General features: G+C 44.5%; 2 long non-coding RNA genes across 2 annotated transcripts in view; both read right to left on the reverse strand.

Moving 5' to 3' along the window:
- Positions 1-357: 357 nt before the first annotated feature.
- Positions 358-5,438, reverse strand: Gm41000. Its single transcript, XR_873663.1, has 3 exons — positions 4,667-5,438; positions 1,844-1,931; positions 358-505 (listed from the first exon to the last, which is right to left on the reverse strand). It is a non-coding gene; the product is annotated as a predicted gene, 41000 (long non-coding RNA).
- A 5,200-nt stretch (positions 5,439-10,638) lies between these two features.
- Gm38580 overlaps positions 10,639-22,521 on the reverse strand; it is a 58,300-nt gene continuing 46,417 nt past the window's right edge. The window contains exon 9 of the long non-coding RNA XR_003950505.1: positions 10,639-14,238. This is a non-coding gene — a long non-coding RNA (predicted gene, 38580). The remainder of the gene's footprint in view (positions 14,239-22,521) is intronic.

Below are 22,521 nucleotides of genomic sequence, written 5' to 3' on the forward strand. Positions count from 1 at the left end.
ATTGTAGATGCTGGGACAACTGGATGCCTGCCAAGGAGCTGAAGACATCAAGCAAAATCAGCTCCAGAGAGATGTTTCATGGCCTTCAAATAGAAAGGCTATAGGAGCCGCATTGTCTGGACTGTTGGGGCTCATGTCACAGCACAGTATGTACCAAGACAGGATGGAGATCTACAAGATTTGCTATTTTCTGCTGTAGTTTGGTCTGGTTCTTTGCTATGCTCCACGTTCTCCATCTTAGAATGAGAATGTTTATACTACACTACTTATGTTGCAGTTAGTAACAATTTAAAAATTAATTTAATGGCTGCACAGTGCTTTATTTACTTTTCTATTGCTGTAAGGAGATAGCGGGATCAAGAAAACTTAGAAAGCATTTACTTGCTGGGCCTGATTAATTTTAGAAGGTGAATCCATGATCAGCATGGTGAAGATGGTGGTAGCAGGCAGGCAGGCAGGCATGTTGCTGGAGTAGTAGCTGAGAGTACACAAGTTCATACAACACCTATAACACAAAGAGCAAGAGATAACTGGGAATGGTATAAGCTTTTGAAAACTCAAAGCCTATCTCCAGTGGCACACCTCCTCCAACAGGGCCACACCTCCTAATTATCCCCAAACAGTTCTACTACAAAAGGGGAGCAAACCTTTAAAATTATGAGCTTAGGGGGGCCATTCTCATTCAAACCTCCACACACAGCTGAGCATTTGCTCTGAGTCTCAAGAAAGACATGGACATAGAATTTTGAACTGAACTGGGACTTTAGGGAACTTTTCTGAAGTTGAACTGAACACATTCTCATTCTGAGATCACCACGACTCTCTGTAAACATGGTGGCTTCCTGTGGCTTTCATAGAGACGTCGCCTATGAGCTCACATATTTAAGCATGTTATCAGCTGGTGAGGTTGCAGAATCTTTAGCAGGTGGGACCTTTGTGGAGAATATTAGGCACTAAGGAGCAAGCCTTAGAGGTTGTAATCAACTTCATCTTCCAATCCAATTCTCTCTCTGCTCCCTGTCTGCCAACACACTTTAAGCAGCTGCCTCATGCTCCTGCCACCTTGCCTTGCCTTCCCTACCATACCAGAATGTATCTTCTCAAACCGTGATCCAGAATAAACTTAGCTTACTCGAGTTGATTCTTGTTTGGTACACAACCACAACGACAATGGTTCATATGGGAACTACAGTGAGTGACTAAGGCTTTCTAATAACCACAATTGTTTTAGGGATACCATTGATCTCTTTGTATGGCACCCTTGTGGCTTCTAATTGGTTCTAATAACTTGTCTACTAATGTATTTCTGTGCCCTTGATTAGCACATCCACAATCAATGGACACCCTAACCTGTCTCTCTAGAACTTACCACGCTAAACAAACATAAAACAAGCAAGGGCAGAACCGTGCTGATGTAGAGACCCTTCAGATATCACCAAAGATGGGCACCTTCTCCCTCCTCAGCCTGGCTCATCTGCTAGCACTCTTGAAGCATGGACAGGGAACAAGGGGTTGCCTCATCAGGCCACATCCATTCACTCCTCAAGCATACGATGGCTTCTTGTGCCTCTTATCTATCTCAGACCCACCTTATAGTTTCTTTGCTTCTTCCCAAGGCTTGAAGTCCCTCCATCATCCTGCCATGCTCAGTTCTTCAGATTCCACAGAACAGAAGTATCCAAGTCTCTCTCTCTCTCTCTCTCTCTCTCTCTCTCTCTCTCTCTCTCTCTCTCTCTCTCACACACACACACACACACACACACACACACACACACACACACACACATCTTTGTTATCCCAAGACAGGATGTATGAAGTTCTCATGTTCTGGACCAGACCTCACCTGCACACAGTTCATTCCATCAGTGATTTCCTCATTAGAGCCCCTTCATTTCAATGCAACATGGACTTGCTGCTTGGAAACCCAATGCCTTGGAAGAAGACCCAGAGAATATTCCTTTCATTAGTGATAAGCCCAGTGAATATTCATTTCATTAGTGAGAAACCCAGACATGCAGTCAAAGGTCAGATCTGAGGAGGCTTCTCAGTACAGTGTAGAGCCGAGAAAATAGATGGGCAATCCCGCAGACTGAGTGGAGTACCAGAATCCCACAGAGAACTTCTGATCTTCCAACAAGGGTCTCCCCTCCCCAACCCCACACACTTCCTCTGCTTTCCCTCAAGATTCTAAAACTTCTATTGATAGCAACTAGGTCAGAGATGCCCTGTGCAATTCAAAGGCCTTTGAAAACCAGAGAGAAAGAGAGTCTGGAGGCGTTCATTACCCTTGTCAGGCAGAGTTCTGCTTTCTGTATTGGTCATGCTACTGTAAGCCTGAAGTACATCGAAGGTCCCTGTCACCTACAGCTGTACTCCTTGATGTATGGTTGCTACTTTACTCAAGAAAATCGGTGAAAATGTCTTTGATCGTGTATTAAAAATACATTCCTTCCCATTTTCACTCTGACATCAGTATAGGAATCCACAAGGGATCCCTTCAATTCCTTTCTTCAGGTTAGTCAATACAGCTTGTTTGCATGGTCAGTCTGGCTAAGGGATCATGAATGTTGTTCGGTCCTTCTGTGTTGTACAAGTCTGTAACTCAGATCTTCATAGTACCATGTGCATAGAGCCTGAACCCAAAGGCTTTGGAGCAAGCATCTCAAAGCAGGTGTGTGTGTGTGTGTGTGTGTGTGTACACATGTAAGTCGTGTGTGTGTGTACACATGTAAGTCATGTGTGTGTGTACACATGTAAGTCATGTGTGTGTATACACATTTAAGTCATGTGTGTGTATACACATGTAAGTCATGTGTGTGTGTGTATACACATGTAAGTCGTGTGTGTGTGTATGCACATTTAAGTCATGTGTGTGTGTATACACATGTAAGTCGTGTGTGTGTGTGTACACATGTAAGTCATGTGTGTGTGTGTGTGTGTGCATGTGGTGGTCAATGATCAGTCTTCTTTGCTGTTGCAATTCTGTCACTGTCCGTGTTTTGTTTTGTTTTGTTTTGTTTTGTTTTGTTTTGATTTTTGAAAAAATGTTTCTCATTGGCCTAGAACTTTTCAAGTAGTTGGTCTGGTTGGCCAATAAGCTCCAGAGGTCTTATCTCCATCTCAGATGAGAAATACAATCCATCACACCTAGCTTCTTCCACCGTGGGTTCCGAGGATCAAACTGAGGCCCTCATCCTTATGGAAAGTATTTCCTAGCTACAATGTCTCTCCTATCCCTCAGACTAGGCTCTGAAGGATCATCACAGTGCAAATGTCCACATGGTTTCACCCCCAAGGTGATTATGAAAATGTAATACTGAACAAAGAAAGGGAGGAGGAGACGACTAATACCACTCTGGGTCTTGGTGCTGTTGACATCTGTCAGTCCCCACAAAGCATCCCTGGGCGTAGCCGCCCAGGGCTCTGGGTTTTCCTCTCCTTTATCCTTTAGACAACACTCACAATACATTTGCATCACTCAATCCTCAAAAGACTCAATCCCCCACCCCCCACACACACACAAATGTACAAAAAATGTACATTTTACTACAGATTCCTCCTGTGTGTCAAAGACCCAAACTGATTGTACAGACTCTGAGTGTGTTCTTGCTGAAATGAGCTGGAAGGTACATACTGGGTATTTTAAATTTGCTGTTGGGAACAATGGTGTGGGCATCTTTTTCTTCGGCCTGATTGGGTCTTCGATTCTCAGTCACTGCCTCCTTTCCTGAGGAGCAAGGATAAAATGCTGTCCTCCATCTCTTTGGTGGTGGGTTGAATGTTGTCATTTCTCTTTTTTTTGGAACCAGCAGGTGAGATACAGTTGCCACAAGGATGTTAGGAAGTTAACCAGGAGCTATCAAGCCTTCCTTAATTCACAGGTCTCACTACTGTCCTCCCTGTTTAACTCTAGAACTAACGGACTCGCTCTTCAGGATTGAATTATCTTCCCAGTCTTAGTCATCCTCCAGCTATCTGAGCCAAGACACAATAAAGTTTGGGCCAAGGGCAGCTCTGGTCTCTCACTGTAATTTCACCGTATCTGAGATGTTTCTCCAGGATGTACAGAAGAGCTTTCCCCTCCCATTACCATTGAAATAAAGAGATGAAATTTCAGCTCCATGTGCTCTCCTCTACTGGAGATGGCTATGCAGTTATATTTGAAGCTTAAATCAGCCCTGCTTCCATTCAAAAATGGAATACATGAGCAACATGGGGGCATTCATGAGCCCTCCCTGTGTATCCAGTGTCAACAGCGGCCAGCACAGCCAGGACAGAAGGACCTGGCAGGACTCATTATTCATATGCATTAGCATTTTGTGTAAAGTCTGACAGTTTGGACAATTTTTGTGGCTCATCATGCTACAAGGTGACTGCAAACATGTGCCCTCTCTGGCTGATACATACCATGAATTCTAACCTGCCTAGGGCCCACACATAGCAGCAGAGCTACGCACCAGCCCTGGATTAAAAGTACCATGTCCAGGTTAAGAAGTAAGCAGTGTTTGTCCAAACTGGCTGATCAGAACAGCCTGGGCTTCTAACAGAAAAATGACAAAGTAGGTCTGTGATGGCTGCTGTTTGGCAAAGCTGGGAGAGATCCCTCCGATAGGCCCATATCTTCTCTCAGCCCACTGCCCTGTCTCAGTGTGGGAGGTGACATTACCTGTCTGATGTTGGCAGGCACTGGAGAGGAGTCCTGTCCTGAGCATCCTACTCTGATGAGGGCTGTCCAAATGATATGATCACCATCAATCCATCACTGTCACTGGCACTGTCCCTCCAACCACTGGAGCTGCAGCCCAGGGTGTTTCTTCCCTTCTGCATGTTCAGATATAAAAGGGAGGATGGCCAGGCAGGATACAGTGCATTCAAGCTTGTCAACATGTTCCCAGGCTTGTAGTGCCTGACCGATCTTCTCTCCTTTGCTTCTCTATCAACTCTGACTTGGTCTCACTTCCCCAATCAGGGTCCATGAAAGTGTCCACTGCAGGTGGCCATCAGCCCTATGGGAGCATGTCCCTCCAAGGATGACATTGTGCTTTCAAGTAAGAAGACAGCAGCTCCAGCTTCACATCAACCCAGGACTCCATAAAGTCCAGGCCCCCGAGGCCCTGTGCACTTTGCATCATGGTGACACAGTGTGGGTATTTTTGTGGTAAATTCTAGAACCAAGAGGCATCTAGCACGTGGAAAGCAACTGGGCATCCTTGTTGCTCACAGGCAAAGTTAGACAGGGACTGAGAGGCCCTTTCACTTGTGGCCACTTGAATACACAGCATGTTGTATGTGAAAAAAAAAGTCCCCAAGACTTTTCTCCCCAGTGGTCAGTGATATTAGGCTTCATTACCAAGTCCTGTGATCACAGAGTCTTGAGTGAGGTCTGCGGAAGCTGAGGACACAGTTTGGTGAACACTGTTGTTCTTATGGGATTCTTTGCACCTGTTTCTCCTGTCTGGAAGGAAATAGAGGTTTCAGAGTTCTGTTGCCAACTCCTCTGGAAAGAAGTAGCACAGATCATCACTCCAGACCATAGCTGGTGATAGACCCCTTAGTTTCTATACCCAGCCATATTGTCCCTTAAATGGCTCTTCCTGGATTGGCCACAATGATAGCCACTGATCTACTTTCCTACAATGGTGGCAGCTCAGGAATCTTCACCAGCAGCTGTGCTATGAGACCAGTTAAACAATTCTGATAAGAAACCAAGCTCCCTGGTGTGGAGGTACGGAGCAGGGGCCTCAGCACATGGATGCTGGCCTTTCCTTCTGCAGGAGCATCCTCTCTCACTGTAGGGATTAACGACTAACTTTTCTGTCACCTGAAAACTGAATGGGCTTTGTCCCACTTGGTCCTACTACCACCTGGGAAGCATTCTGGGGCTCTGGGGGAGGCCTTTGTCCCCCAGGTGGGGACAACCTTAAGAATCAGAAGCCTGGTTCTACTGTTAATTCCTTCCTCTCCACCCCACCAGAGAAAAGCACATCCCAGTTGATCTCCCGGAGACTTCAAGTGAGCTCAAGCTGTGGGTAGGACTAGGGTCCTTGATTCTAACCTACCTTAGGGAGATCCTTGCCCCAGTGGGGCAGTCATTTGAGGAGTCAGAGGTAGGCATCATGTGCAGGGGCCCTCTGGATTCTTGGAGGTCTGTGCATCCCAGAGTGTGTCTGGGCCCAGGTATGTTCACCAAGAGATGACGGTGCAACTCCAGACTGAAAGGACTCCAGTACCCAATATCACAGGTGCCTGTCTGCACTGGGTCCTGGTGTGCTCAATAGAGCTAGGAATTAGGAGCTAGATTCTCAGAGACAAGTCGCAACTCTGCCCCTGCAGCTAGCTGCTGCCTTCTTTTCTTCAGCAGAAAAATGAGAAGCAAGAAGTACCCAGCCTCCAGGCAGGGCAAGAGGATGGGGAGCTGACTGAGGGCTGAGCTGTGGACCAGGAGCTCCTTGATGCACCTGTTGAGCTCTCAGGATGCAAGCCCTAGCCTAGGTACAGGGACATAGTGACCTACAAGATAGGAGGCTCTTGAAGGCCATGGTCATCTTCATCAAATCCAGCTATAAAAGAAAGACAGTCGCAAGGGTTGGAAGCCTTGGGGCTGGATGTCTATTTTATGGAGAGTGGCTTTCATATAACTTCCCCCAAGAAGCCACGTTAAGAAAGGGAGGGATGGCAGAGACCAGAAGTGGCTGGAAGGTAACATCAGGTTGTGTGAATAACCAAAGAGCAATGTTCTGGGAACCCCAAAGACACTCATGTTTGCAGAGCCAGCTTGAGGTCAGACTTCATTTACACAAAACACGGCCTAGGGTCACCTCGATGGCTGAGAGTCAATTAGAAAATCTTTATGAATCTCCCTGGTGAAGCAATTCACTTAAAGCTTATTTGTACTTCATTTCCTCTGAGGATTTCATCAGTGTGTCCAGATCGCAGCCTCAGTTCTTCACATTCACCAAAATGCTGCAAAGCCTTTCTCCTGTGGAGTTGAAATAGGTGGCATGATGGCTGCGGCTCTTGAACTGAGCATCTCCGTGTTTCAATAGGGCTGGGATGTTCACCTATCTCCCCCTCCCACCCAAACCAGCTCTCATGGATGCCTACACTCTATGAAACATTAATTCATGATTTTCTTAATATCTTATTGATTTTTCCCCTCTAAAGGCCAGAGGTTAAAAAACTCCATAAAAACGTCCTGGCAATTTATTGCTGTCCCTTTAAGACACTGCACTAACCTCATGGCCATTTGTTTCCCCATTGTCTTTCAGAGAGGGTTACACTTCAGATGACTGATGCTCCTTTTCTATGAACTTCCTCCGACCTGGCTTTTAAATATAATATAGAGAGACGTCCCCCAGTGCTATTCTTAAATAGTTACAGAGGCACACTCGGGAAAACACTGTGGGGGGACCTGTCCATCCACAGCTTGGAGTGGGCTACAGCTCAGGCAGAAGAAATATGTCTATATACTATATCATGTATACATCTTTATTTATATCTATATAGATACATCATCCTAATTATGTATGTTATCACCGCTCTGAATGATATATTTATTGTGGGTTTTTTTTTTAAAGACACGACACCACAATCCATATTGTGACAGGGCTTTCTGCCATGTTTTCCTTTCCTTAGCAAGTAGAGGTAGAAGCCAGTAGGCCAGGCACCCCAGCCCCCACTTCCACCCCAACAAGAGCTCCCACTCCATCCCACACCCCAACAAGAGCTTTATCAGTACACAAGTCTTCCACTCCCAACTCTACTACTGGCTCTCTAACCGTTCATTTGTTAATTTTGTGACACAGATGACAGGACGTCCCAAAGAGCTACATGTTAAAGTCACTCACATCCTGAAAGTTGGGAGCAGAAAGTCCCAAAGTAATAGATGGAAAATGAAAGGGGGTTTGTAGTTCCTGGGAAAACAATTGTTACTAAGATCACAGTAATAAGCAGGTAGAGAATAGGATGTCCTTTTAATTGCATTATTTAGCTCTAATAGGCACGAGCCTGGAGGTTTTAATTAAACTGACAGGGAGAGTAAATAATCTTCTCTTTCCATTCTGCATTCCCCAGTGTATAGTGTCTACCTGGTCCTAAGAACCCCTCCTCCAAGCAGAGACCCACAAGTAGTGCTGCTATGTTCTGGGCGGAGGAGAGACAAGTACTAGGTAAAAACGTGGATGTAGATCTTTCTGTTTCTTTTCAACTTTTCAAACCGAGACATGAACTGAGTAAACCTTAAGGAAATGGAAACAAAAGGATATTTTCTAACATTGTGACTTCCAAAGGCTGCTGCTCTGGCTCTGATCCAGCCTCCCTTTCCCCCTCTTAAGTGGATACTTGGACAGAATTCTTTTTGCAGAGGCTTTTCTTTAGATCTATCAACCAAAGCACTAAAGAGCTCTGCTCTCTGACTCAGAAACCTTTGATTTGGAGTAATGGGCAAAGCAGTAGAGTTTTCTCACCATCCCGAGTGCACTCTGTTGGGTGAGCTCTACATATCTTGTCTAGTCCTCGCCCCTGTCGGGGCACAGATGCTGTTTTGGGCACTGTAAAATTTAGGTATTTGTTGATTAGTTCTGCCTTAAGACATGTTCAAAGGTCCCATAACCTAAAACACTGCACTACTGGGTCTTAAGATACAAGCAGCAATCCCACTTGAAAGCTACCAGTACGCTAAGGTCTCCCTCCCTCTCTCTCTCTCTCTCTCTCTCTCTCTCCCTCTCTCTCTCTCTCTCTCTGTGTGTGTGTGTGTGTGTGTGTGTGTGTACACTCTTCAAGTGTGTGCATGCAGGAGGCCCGTATTAACCTCAGTATTCCTTGGGATGCCTTCCATCTTGTTTTTTATAGACCTCTGCCTCCCTCCATCCACCCGTCCATCCCTCCCTCTTGCCCTCCCTTTATCCCTCCCTCTCTCCCTCTCTCCTTCTCCCTTCCTCTGTAGCTCCCTTCTCCCTGCTCTCCCCTCCACTTTGGCCTGGAACTCACCCATCTATTTGGTTAGGCTGACTGACCATAAACTGCTGCCATCTCTGTAGATGTTTCTGTAGCTGCCTCCTCCGTGCTAAGATTATAAATAGATACCACCATGCCTGGCTTTTCCATAGGTTGGAGAGATTGAACACAGAACCTCATGGTTGCATAGCAAGCTCTTTGCCACCTGAGCTGTCTCGCTGCCCTGTGCTCTAAGATTTATAGTGTGTTCTTCCTATCTGATTAAAATGACCTTTGATTTTTATTTTTATTTTTAATTGGAATATAACTAACTGGTTTTGTTGTGACACTTTGGCACACGCACCCTGCTGAGCTTTTCTCATTGCTCACCATTACCCTCACTTATTCCTCCCTTTTACAGTTAAGTAACCTTAAGCGATGCTTTACTTGTGTAACAAAGTTTCACACGCTAAAGAGACTTGGGTCTTCTTATAGCCACACACTAGGAGTACACAAAGACGAGAGAAATGTGACCCTTGCTTGTAGTGCAGCACTCAGAATCTTGCTAGAGAATTGGCACGACGACATCTGTGACACCACAAATACCTTCCAAATCTCCTCTGAACTTGGGCTTTAATCTCTGAACAATCAGGGGTGAGCAGGAAACATCGCCCACAGATGCTATGCAAGTAGCCCATCAGACACCTGATGTTTGGGCTGCCCCGCTACCCTGGTCTGCCTGATGTGCTTATGAAGGACATTCCTCTAGTTGAGAAAAGAAAATGTTTGCAAGCACCTGTTAGGCACAGAATCACCACAGTTGAGCTGTAGAAAACCTTGGCACGGAGCCAGGTGGCCTGGTCACCCCAGCCTCTCAGGACAACCCTATGTCCTTGCAGCCTACCTGCTTTGTAATGGTGGAGTCACTACTATCTACTTTTCTCAGCTGACTTTGCCAAGAGATGCCTAAGCAGATGAGTTCACAAACCTCACAGGCCACAGAGACCCAGGAGAAGCAAGACTCAAACCCCCTGGGTGCAAGGCACTTGGATATTGCAGGCTATTAGATCAGTGCCTATACAGCATGCTTATTCTTATATGGGAAAGACCAACTCTGAGAAAAGCCAGGGATTTCTGGATTATTGAATCACTTGATGGACTGGGATAATTAGAAAGACTATTGAGTATTATGTAGTGGGAATCTAAGATGCAATGGAACCTTTACCAACACCATGCTACTACATAGTGGGAATCTAAGATGCAATAGAACTTTTAGCCAAAAAAAAGGCGAAATTCTCATTTATAACCTCATAAAAGTGCAAAGGGGACTGAGAGAGATAACTCAGTTGGCAAACTGTTAGAGCTACATACGTGATATATGAGTTCAATCTCCAGAACCAATGTAAAAAATATCTGGGTTCAGCACTGAATGTCTATACTCTTTAGTATTGGGGAGGCAGAGACAGGAGAATCCTTAGGCTGGTTGACCAAGCAGTCTAGCCAAATTGGTTAGAGTCTCTGTGTAGGGGAAAAAAAAAACATGGTAGAGAGTAATTGAAGAAGATACTAGACAGTAATCTCAGGCCTCTATATGTATATACATGCATGTACATCACACACATACACACACACACACACACACACACACACACACACACACATATGCACACACTTGAAATTTGACTAAATTGGGACAAGCGGGGTCCATACAAAGAGACGTAGGTAAAGCTGAGACTTCAAAATGGTACTGGCTTGTCTCAAGCTGTATGAAGCTGGGTCCTGGGTCTTTTAGAAACAGCCAATGAGAACCTAGAGGCTGTGTTCAGTGACTGCAGCCACCACCATGCCATAAAATGAATTTATGAAATCAGACAGTAAGCACCATAGACATTGCCTGATATGTCATAAGAAAGAGAGAGGAAAGGAGAGAAAAAGAGAGAGAGGAAGAAGGAAGAGGATGAAGGAGGAGGAGAAGAAGGGGAGGAGGAAAAAGAAAGAGAGGCTTACAAACAGTTGAAGAAAGGCAGGTCTGAAGGCTAAGCGCGACTGTCACGCTGGGAGAAACAAATGAAACAATGATCCAGATACAACATAACGAGAGAGAAATTCCAGATTAAAAAAAAATGACAGAGAAACTTCCCATTGAACAGAGTCTCTTTTTCTGTTGAAAGTTCAGTGAAGAGCAATTTACAACAGGATTATCCAGAAACACATAACAAGGGCTGGGAAACAGGAAGTCCCTCTGCCCAAAGTCTGTACCCAGGGAGAGAAACGGGATTATTCAAAGTTATCCACACAAGGAAAGGCATCAAAGGACGATTACTGAAGATTGTTTTTTAATGATATTGTTTTATACAAGAAAGCAACTTAAAATTAGGAGGTTGCATTAGGCCAGGGAACTTACATTTCGGGAAGGCTCATGAAACAGGCTGAGAGGCACCTTGTGTCTGCTGAGAGTCGGTAGAAATAGAATCCATGATCTCCACTCCATCCCGTAACCGGCAATGGAGCAGTTGCTAAAGTGAACATGAGAGTTGCGCCTTCTGGATGAGGAGGCACAGTAGGTCATGGAAAGAAGGCTGGGTTACAAATAATCTTCCAAGTAGGAGATGTTTAAATGAAGTCTCCCAGGTTTGAGAGGATTTTCCTATAAGTAATGCCTGGTAATTAGTAAAAACTGCAGACCAATCAGGAAAACCACCGTGGCTGTTATGTCTCTGAGTTCCACTAAACACCTTTACATGTGCAACCATAAAGTTGTAAATAAATGCTAAGATTTTTTAAACATGCACTTGAGCACCATCACCATCGAAAACATAATCACACAGAATTTTAATTTTAGTTAAAAATAATTATGGCTTAAAAATCAGGGAAGGGAAACCAAAATTAAGTATGTGCGAAAATGCCACAAGGAAGCTATTCTTTGTGCTGATTAAAAGATAAGAAAGAGGAACAGGGAACCACTCAACAGGCATAACATAGTGCTTGCTGCATAGAGACAAAGACCCGAGTTTACGAGTTTGCGTTTCTCGTGCCTGCGAAATATTTGGGTTTGGGGGTTACACGTATGTAACCCGGTGCTGGAGGTGAAAGCATGCAGATTCCGGAGCTCTCTAGATAGACAGTCTAGCACAAACAGCATCGTGAATTTCTGTGAAAGAATGCAGCGGAGGAGGATATTTTGATGTCAACCTCAGGTTATCACATAGACACACATAAGCTAGCATACCCATATATACCCATAGGCCTCACACTTACATCTACAAAGACAAAATAAAACACCAAACAAAACAAAATTAAGGAAGACTCTTGAAGTTGGATGAATCTATTGTGACTGACTGAGTGTGAAGAAAGGTTGTTATTGAAACACATACCTGAAATACTTTATGGTACACGGGAAGGCGATTACTACAACCCATACATGACACATAACATATTCATGTCTTCATTAACACTGGTGTGTGAATGAAAGTTCTCAAGATCCACCTATGTAAACACTTCCAATGCTGGAATGTGAATGCCCTACTCTTTCCATGAAAGAACTTGAGGAGTCTCAACTTCTATAGGCTTTGTAATGTCCTCTGGGTGATGGAGGGATTACTCACCAACAATTGTAACTTCTTCCATTTTTTTTTAAATAAACTAGGAAGTTTTTTTTTTTCTGAGTTCTTTTAGTCAAAATTCTTATCAGCAAATTTGGCTCCTCAACTCCTCAGTGGTTAAGAAGGAGGTGGGGGTCCTGAAAAACATGTTCCATGGTACAGCCTCTTTGGATATGAAGCATTCAGTGTCTGTTTCCATAATTCAGTCTCAGCCGTTTCCATGAGATATTTGGAAGTCTTCCTGGCTTCAAACATATTCCCACTGTAGTGGACACTGTATCAGAGACCCAGTCTGATGACATCCTGTGCAATTTGGCTGGTGCTTCTTTTCAGAGCTGGCACTAAATACTGGTGAAGATTTTGGTTACTTTGCGACCTACTCTTCCCATGTCAGTTACTAGTGGCAATATTGTCAGTGACTTGTTTCATAGAGTGATCGCTCCTCAGCCAGCATCAAGGGTAAAAACTTACCTTTAGCATGGTACCACAAAGGTGACAGCTGGCCTTGCAGAGCAGAGCTGATGTCCAGCAAGGGGCTGCCTTGCTTGGTTGATGATACAGAATCCAGTTGGGGCTCCGATCCACCACAGTGGGAGCCTCATCTGAGCACTTGAAGCTCTGGGGGACTGCATGGACAGGCAGGATGTCCTCATCCTCAGTTGCCTGCTCCTGGGGTTACTTTCCAGGAAGACGAAAAAGAGGCCAAGGCACCTCAGGCCCTGATCTTTGCCTGATTTACTGTCTGAGTTCCATTAAGAGCCTGAACTATGCTGGACAACCGTGGTACACGTCTGTAATTCCAGCACTTGGAAGGCAGAGGCCGGGGATCTCTGTGAGGTTGAGGCTACCCTGGTCTACATAGTGATTTTCAGGACAGCTAGGGCTGCAGAGAGTGAGTGTGTTTGGGAAAAGGCCAGGTGGAGATTGTGAGTGAAATGCTGTGAGCAGCTGATTCTTATCACATCATAGATTGATTTTACCATATATAACTACCTGTGGGGCAATAGAGGAATGCCTTTAAGTATAAATATTGAATTAGGTTAATACCAATGAATTTGATATATGATTAAGCTAATCTATGAATAATACACAAACTTATGACAAGGAGAAGACAGTTCTGTGTGTTCAGTCTTTTCCACTGACCTAGACAAACATTACAGCTACAGCTGAAGAGCTTGATGCCAAACACTGTTTCTGGCTGACTGTATCTTCATGAAATATCTCAGTAAGTGAAGTAGCTATTTGTAGTAGTAACAAACACCATCCTTGCTGGGACATGATTATCTTGACCACAAGGCTTCACAGACAGGTGCACAACCAGGAGCATAGGGTCCTTTCCACCCTCAGATAACTGTACAGGAACTAACCCAGTAGAAAGCCAAGCATGTCATGTCACACGTTTAATCTGAGAACTAAGGGAGCCATGGAACAGGGATCACAAGTTTCAGGCCAGCCTAGGCTGTGGTAAGATATACAAACAAACAACGAAAAGAATAAACTTAGGAGGTTATTAGAAAAAAAATAGCAAACGAGAAGTCTAAGAAGGAGAGAGATCAGCAGCCAAAGTGTGGACTTCTCTTACAGGGGAACAGAGTTCTGTCAACAGCATCCATGGCAGACATCTCATCATGACTGTAACTCCAGGTCTAGGGGAATCCAGCATCTCTGGGCTCCAAAGGCACCTGCACTTGTGTTTACATTCCTGCACACAAAGAGACTTAATTTAAAATACAATATCTCTTAATAAAGACCTATAGAAACAACCCTTATCAAAACAGGGAAAAAGAAATATTTGAGCACCTGCTAAATTTCTACATGAGTGACAGGAATTTGAGAGCTACACAAAGAGCGAGGAAAACAAGCAGGTCAGAGTAGAAAAGATGATGAGATATAAAACCATCTTATGACCTTATAACCTTATTATCTTATAACCAAAGTAAGGTAGATAATAACTTGCAGTGATCTGAGAATGTTTCACACAAAAGCTTTGATTGGGGCAGGGATAGGAGACAAGGTTTCTACTACCACAGAAAAGGAAGTTTATTGGATGTGATCATCTTGGGGAATGTGTGATTCTGTCATGCCATTTAAGATATATTTTCTGATAACTGTTTACATTAAAATCTAAAAAGAAGGACCACCATCAGAAGAGGGAAGAGTATATATTCCTAAAGAGTAATTACCAAGGGTGAGGAACCAGCCATGCTCCCAGCCACAGAGAGAGCAAGGCTTCTATACCTGTTCCATAAATGGCCCTCAAGCAGCTGAGTGATGTCAGACCTAAGTCACTGTGCCAGGATGTGGAGGCTTCTGAGCTCAGGTTCATGAATTCCTGGATCTAAGCCCAGCACTCTCTGTCTCTCTGTCTCTGTCTCTCTGTCTCTCTCTCTCTCTGTCTCTCTGTCTCTCTCTCTTTCTGTGTGTGTGTGTATGTGTGCATGTCTCTCTCTATATGGATGCATGTGTATATATGTATGTATACCTGATTACATGTGAATGTGTTTGTGTGGCTATGTGACTGTGTACTCTGTGTATGACAGTGTGTGTGTATTTGCATCCTTTTAAAATGTGAACTATGTCAAGATTCACCTTCATTAAAGAGATCTTCTGGTCTATGAAAATAAGACTCGGGCTGGAGAGATAGCTCAGTGGTTAAGAGCGCCTACTGCTCTTCTGAAGGTCACAAGTTCAAATCCCAGCAACCACATGATGACTCACAACCATCCGTAATGAGATCTGATGCCCTCTTCTGGGGTGTCTGAAGACAGCTACAGTGTACTTACATATAATAAATAAATAAATCTTTAAAAAAAAAAAGGAAAGAGAATAAGATTCTATTGGAAGTCATGTAAGCCACAACCCAGGAAAAGGGAGAGGCAAGACACGCAGGTTTAAAGAAAATCTGAGAGCTTGGCAGTTTAGAAAGTGTTAACTATTTCAGTCTATTAAAACAATGCCTCTTCTAGGACCATAGACAAAAGATCTCAACCGTGTGCTTTGTACACACAGAGAGACACATCTTGTCAGCATGGGACACAAGTCAGAGGGTTTGGGATTTGGCGGCTGGAGGGAATGAACACATGAGAACACGGTAAACTGATTGCTGATTCACATAGACACGTAAGCCAACATGCCTGCATGCATAAGTTACACATGTATGTACAGAGATACAGCAGAGAGCTCTGTGTGCTGAAACTGGGTCTCTGTCCTCTACATGGAATACAAGCAGTATGAGCCAAACACATTACAGTGAGAGCCTCGACAGCCAACCAGGACGTGGACACAGTTCCAAACCACCAACAGCCAGGGGGATGTTCAGCATCTATCTCTCATTGAAGGCATACGTGTGGATAGACATGCAAATGAACAAAAGCCTTGGGGGGTGGGGGGGGCTGAAGAGTCGTGGCAAGTATCAACCCAGAGCAGCACAAATAATTCCAAAAGCAAAACAACATGAAATCCTTTGAGCCCAGTGGACTGGGGAGAAGAGAGTATGCACAGTGACAGAAACTCAAATCAGAGCCATGAGGGGAGGGGGCAGATAAGACTAAGATGTTGCTAACACTGTCTGTGTGGAGCATTATACACTGTGACATTCCTATAATGGAAGAAAGGGGAAATATTTGAATTACCCATCAAATGGAAATGCTTCCATCCCTGGAGCAAACCCAGACTGTGGAATGCAATGGACAACTGTGTCAGTCAGTACACTTTTTGGGTTCTGATATGAAATGCTGTAGTCATTATATGTGCATAAAGACTGGATCTCAGAAACAATGCCTGCTTGACAGAGGACTTCTTTAGGAAAAGCAAACTTTCTCTTGAAAGACCCACCTCAACTCAAAGTCAAAAGGTCCCAGCAAGCGTGTATATGTCACAGACAGACTGCTGAGGAGATGAAGCTCAGTGAGCCCACGCTGATTCTGCCCGTGGTCTCTGAAGCAACTCTGCTTCTCCCACTGTCCCTGCTCTGACCTCTTCCTGTTCTTGGAGCTCTTGGACCTGGACGGGGACAGACGAAGTACTTGCTCTCCCTTCTATATACCCAGCAGAACCCTGCCAGACAGGTGCAATTGGAATGCTTATGTCTGCTAGCTTAAAACTGTTACATTAGCCAGGCCTGGTGGCACATGCCTTTAATCCCAGCACTCGGGAGGCAGAGGCAGGCAGATTTCTGAGTTCGAGGCTAGCCTGTTCTACAAAGTGAGTTCCAGGACAGCCAGGGCAACACAGAGAAACCCTGTCTCGGAAAAAAAAAAAAAACCTGTTACATTGAGAACAACGAATTGTGCCAAGGACAGATTGGTTGTAAGCATAGATTTTTAAAAAATGAGTGACAGATCCACACTGCCTGCAACACTCTGGAGGGCAGAACCTACACGTCTCCTGGGCAGCAAAGTACAGCTGGCCCTGGTTGGGGGACAGAGGTTTTCAGATGAGCCAGGGTGAGAAAAAGAGCTGGCCCAGACCACCCTGGCCTGCAGCAGTACTGGGAAGAGTGGACCCTGTACCTCACTTGAGTGTCACAAAAGAGGTGTCCCTGATGTTGCGGGCATGGATGACCCAACCCCAAGAGTATAACAGCAAAAAGTTGTCTGTGCCCATTGCTGGTCTTGGCTCTGGATGAGTGAGCCTGGGCAGGATAAGAGCTTGCCTGGTAGTGTGGGTGCATGTAGGAGAATTGGCAAGCTGACCAGCACAGATACCTCTCAGACCCAGATAGAGGGATTTGAGTTGGTCCACTCCAACATCTACCCCATCTATGATCTGTGGGGGTGAATGAAGAGGCTGGTCCTACAGATACAAAATTGCAGGATCTCCATGACATAGAGCAACATCAGGATATCTGAGAGGAGTCCCAGTGTGGATCTAGTATTGATAGTGTAGGAGAAGCCCAAGGTCTTGAACCAGACCAATGACTCATTGCAATGAACATTTGCAAGCAAAGGAGTGTGGACACTCTGTGATACACTAAAGCTTCCACAACAAGATTTTTTTTCATTGGAGGAGAGATGGCAAGGGTGGTGGTGGGTATGAGGGGACTAGGGTGCATGATGTGAAATTCACAAAGAACCAATGACAAGTTTTTGGTTTTGTTATTTTTTTTAAAGGAGTGTCAAAAGGTTCCAGGCTGAGGTGTATCTCCAAACTGCAAATCTAATTGAGAGGTTTTCATTTCTGAGAGCAGAACCTCAGACAGATGAGACCCTCCATTCTTAACTGATGGCTGTCGTACATAGCTCCTGCCAGGAAGGCTTGGAGTCCTGAGGAGAGAGTGCTCACTGTTGGGGACCCCATACTTGGGCAAGTGGCATCTTGAGCGCCAAGTCTTACCTAGTCCTCCGAGACCTTGACCTTGGTGCTGGATTGGCACCACGTACCTGACATTGTGAAAATCTTGCCTGGCTCTTGACTCCGGAAGCCTCCATCACCTCCCCAATGTGAAGGTGGTTGTGGGAAATGCTGTGTGTTACTTTACAAAGCATGACAGTCACGCATTAGTTCTGTGATCAACGCTGAGCATCTCAAAACCAAACAGAACAAAGTTGCCGACACAGAGACTTTTCTCTAATTGACCTCAGAAGTCTTGAATGAAATCACACTGGTACTTCAGATCTCAGTAGTATTTACACAGGAAAATTGATCAAGGACAGTCTGCCTACAAAACTCACCCTCTCACAGTACAATATTATTTTGAATTATTTAGGAAAGAAATTACATATGAAGATATATTTACCTTTGCATTGAATCTATCTTCTTAAAAATTCCACTTTCACATGTGGTTGAATTAATTACATGATTTTTTTTTCCTTTCTATTGAAATTTCTGGTCTCAGAAATCATTAACTGTTCATTTGAAATACAATCTAAGAAACAGGAATTAGCCATTATGTTAGATTATGCATGTCTATTTTAGAAGGTTCTAATGAGAGAATACATAATAATGTAATAATTTAATTTCTAAATGTTAGTCTCCTGATATTCTGAGGTAGATAAATAACAATATAAATGACAGAAAGTCATTCTAGCACTCCAAAGTCACTGTCTAGAGGAACTGGGAAGGAAGCCTGCAGACATTGTCCCGTTGGATGGATGCACAGTTGTGGATGTGTGGTCTGAGTGATCTGAGTGGTATGAATGTTACCAACGAGAGGCTACAGCCAGGGAGACTCAGACTAGTCTTCCACCCTGGAGGATCCTACAGTTTGTTAAGTGTCATCTCTCAAGCCATAGACACTGCTGTTGTGCAGAAGAGTCCCCAATGTTCTTGAGCATAAACAACGTTCATCCAAAGGAGGCCCAGATTTGAATAATTCTAGCTACAATGAGCATCAGTGAGATAACTCTTTCGTATTCATAGGAATGATTGGCTGCCAACTAATCACTTATTTCTCCCTCTGGTTTGTCCCTGAATGTCCAGAACCATCCCACACTTTGGTCATTCTTTTCAAATTACCCTCAACCAGATGCCTTTTCAGCAAGTTTGCTGCCTTGTCCAGGATGACCCTGGCTGTCACCTCCTGCAGAGCACAGGTACTCAGGTCTGATGTGTATTCCAGGTTCCATGCCAGTTGGAACCAGCAGAAGCTGTTTAGATCTAAGGAGAGCTTGGTGCTCTTCACCTCAAAGATCATCGGTGAAACACATCCTACCCTGCCGGGGGAGAACACTGCTGCTGTTGTCTGATGTGCCCCTCTCCACATCTGTGAAGCCTCCCTCCCTTCCTCTTTGCTGCGGGAGGACCCTCCTCCAGTTGTCTCGGGGGCTTCAGCTCCACAGATTCGTAAGCTCATAATTTCACTTTCAAAATCATACTGCTTTTGTCATTGCTGTGCAAACTGTTTCTGCCTTAAAATGCTGACACCATTGCATACACTAGCAAGATTATGCTGAAAGGACCCTGATATAGCTGTCTCTTGTCAGAGTATGCCTGGGCCTAGCAAACATAGAAGTGGATGCTCACAGTCGGCTATTGGATGGATCACATGGCCCCCAATGAAGGAGCTAGAGAAAGTACCAAAGAAGCTAAAGGGATCTGCAACCCTATAGGTGGAACAACATTATGAACTAACCAGTACCCCGGAGCTCTTGACTCTAACTGCATATGCATCAAAAGATGGCCTAGTCGGCCATCACTCGAAAGAGAGGCCCATTGGACACGCAAACTTTATATGCCCCAGTACAGGGGAACGCCAGGGCCATAAAAGGGGAGTGGGTGGGTAGGGGAGAGGGGGTGGGTGGCTATGGGGGACTTTTGGTATAGCATTGCAAATGTAAATGAGCGAAATACCTAATAAAAAATGGAAAAAAAAAAAGATTTCCATACCAAAAAAAAAAAAAAAATCCCTTCCTTGTGTTAGAGACATGGCTCAGCACTTAAGGTGTTTTATTCTTGTAAAGGACTCAGGCCAGCATCCACATGGTGACTCACAACCATCAGCAACTCCAGTTTCTAGGGAATCCAATGGCCTCTTCTGACCTCTGCAGGTTACAGGCACATACATGGTGCACATACCTACCCACAGACAAAAGAAAAAAAATGCACAAAATAAAGTTTTAAAAATCTGAAACCACACACGCAAAAATATTGTTTCCCAGGGATAAAAGGAAGGTCATAAGTCTTGGGAAGCTAATAAAGTTTATAAGGCCTATGAAACGCAGAAAGTTACAAAATAGCCAAGGCTTTCTTCCCAAGGTTATTAGTAAGTAATCATAGAGAGGGGATTTTCTCCAGTGTTGCTGCCTGCAAGTTGCAGAAGGAACTATAGGGATGAAGATTTCATGAGGAGGCTGGCTTTATAGTGAAGCACCTGCCTTTGAGTCATCCATTCTTCCATGAGTAAGTCCTCATTCATGCTTCTATAAGTATCCCCAATGAACTGCTGGTGCACCAAGCTAGGCTTGACGGAATTCTTTCTTGGTTCAGTCATTGATGCCAGAGATTTGATGAAGAAATCTGTCTGTTCACATCTTTCAGGAAAAGCCACACAGCAGCCAAGGTCTGACCCACGACGTAGCAGAGGCTGCCCAGAGAACTAAGAAACCAAATGGAGGCTGCCCATGAAATACTCGGTCTATTGAGACCACCTAATGGGAATGCAGCAGTTGTGGTATGGGTTGGGTGGGACCGTGTAGGAGCACGTTTCATTTTCCCACAGTACTGCTAAGGTCCAGTAGTGGTGGCTGGGCAGGGAGTGCCTGTTCCATTTCCATAGTGCTCCTTCACTGCTTCGGTTCAAGGTCAGAAGCTGCAGGCAGGTCAGGGATATATACTTTTCACAGAGGTTTTCTCGGTTCTCTTCACCTTGAGGGAGAAGTTCTACAGGTGAAGCAGTGACAACATTAGTGTGTTGTTGTTGTTGTTGTTGTTGTTGTTGTTGTTGTTAGCAATGACATCACTAGTTCAACTACTAACCTCACGAACTGCTGGCGCAGTGGGAGGCTATCATCCACTTATAGTCTATATAACGTGAGTTTCTCTCCTTGACATTTCTGCCTTGAATGGGAAAGTCCTAACTCCAGGACTAAGCTAAGGAGCCTGAAGGAGGAGGGAAGAGGCTTTCTTTGGCCGCCACATGCACTGCAAACATGAGCATACATGTCTCATGCACTTACATGAACAAATGAATGTTTACACATACACACAGATAAAAAGTCATATACAGATTGGGAAAGGATCTTTACCTATCCCAAATCGGACAGGGGACTAATATCCAATATATATAAAGAACTCAAGAAGGTGGACTCCAGAAAATCAAATAACCCCATTAAAAAATGGGGCTCAGAACTGAACAAAGAATTCTCACCTGAGGAATACCGAATGGCAGAGAAGCACCTGAAAAAATGTTCAACATCCTTAATCATCAGGGGAATGCAAATCAAAACAACCCTGGGATTCCACCTCACACCAGTCAGAATGGCTAAGATGAAAAATTCAGGTGACAGCAGATGCTGGCGAGGATGTGGAGAAAGAGGAACACTCCTCCATTGTTAGTGGGATTGCAAGCTTGTACAACCACTCTGGAAATCAGTCTGGCGGTTCCTCAGAAAACTGGACATAGTACTACCGGAAGATCCAGCAATACCTCTTCTGGGCATATATTCAGAAGATGCCCCAACCTGTAAGAAGGACACATGCTCCACTATGTTCATAGCAGCCTTATTTATAATAGCCAGAAGCTGGAAAGAACCCAGATGCCCCTCAACAGAGGAATGGTTACAGAAAATGTGGTACATTTACACAATGGAGTACTACTCAGCTATTAAAAAGAATGAATTTATGAAATTCCTAGCCAAATGGATGGACCTGGAGGGCATCATCCTGAGTGAGGTAACCCAATCACAAAGGAACTCACACAATATGTACTCACTGATAAGTGGATATTAGCCCAGAAACTTAGGATACCCAAGATATAAGATACAATTTGCTAAACGCATGAAACTCAAGAAGAACGAAGACCAAAGTGTGGACACTATGCCCCGCCTTAGAATTGGGAACAAAACACCCATGGAAGGAGTTACAGAGACAAAGTTTGGAGCTGTGATGAAAGGATGGACCATCTAGTGATTGCCATATCCAGGGATCCATCCCATAATCAGCTTCCAAATGCTGACACCATTGCATATACTAGCAAAGTTTTGCTGAAAGGACCCAAATATAGCTGCCTCTTGTGAGACTATGCCTGGGCCTAGCAAACACAGAAGTGGATGCTCACAGTCAGCTATTGAATGGATCACAGGGCCCCCAGTGGAGGAGCTAGAGAAAGCACCCAAGGAACTAAAGGGAACTGCAACCCTATAGGTGGAACAACAATATGAACTAACCAGTATCCCGGAGCTCTTGACTCTAGCTGCATATGTATCAAAAGATGGCCTAGTCGGCCGTCACTGGAAAGAGAGGCCCATTGGACTTGCAAACTTTATATGCCCCAGTACAGGGGAACGCCAGGGCCAAAAAGGGGGAGTGGGTGGGTAGGAGAGTGGGG

The sequence above is a fragment of the Mus musculus genome, chromosome 13 (assembly GCF_000001635.26).
Source record: "Mus musculus strain C57BL/6J chromosome 13, GRCm38.p6 C57BL/6J".
Lineage (NCBI taxonomy): Eukaryota > Metazoa > Chordata > Mammalia > Rodentia > Muridae > Mus > Mus musculus.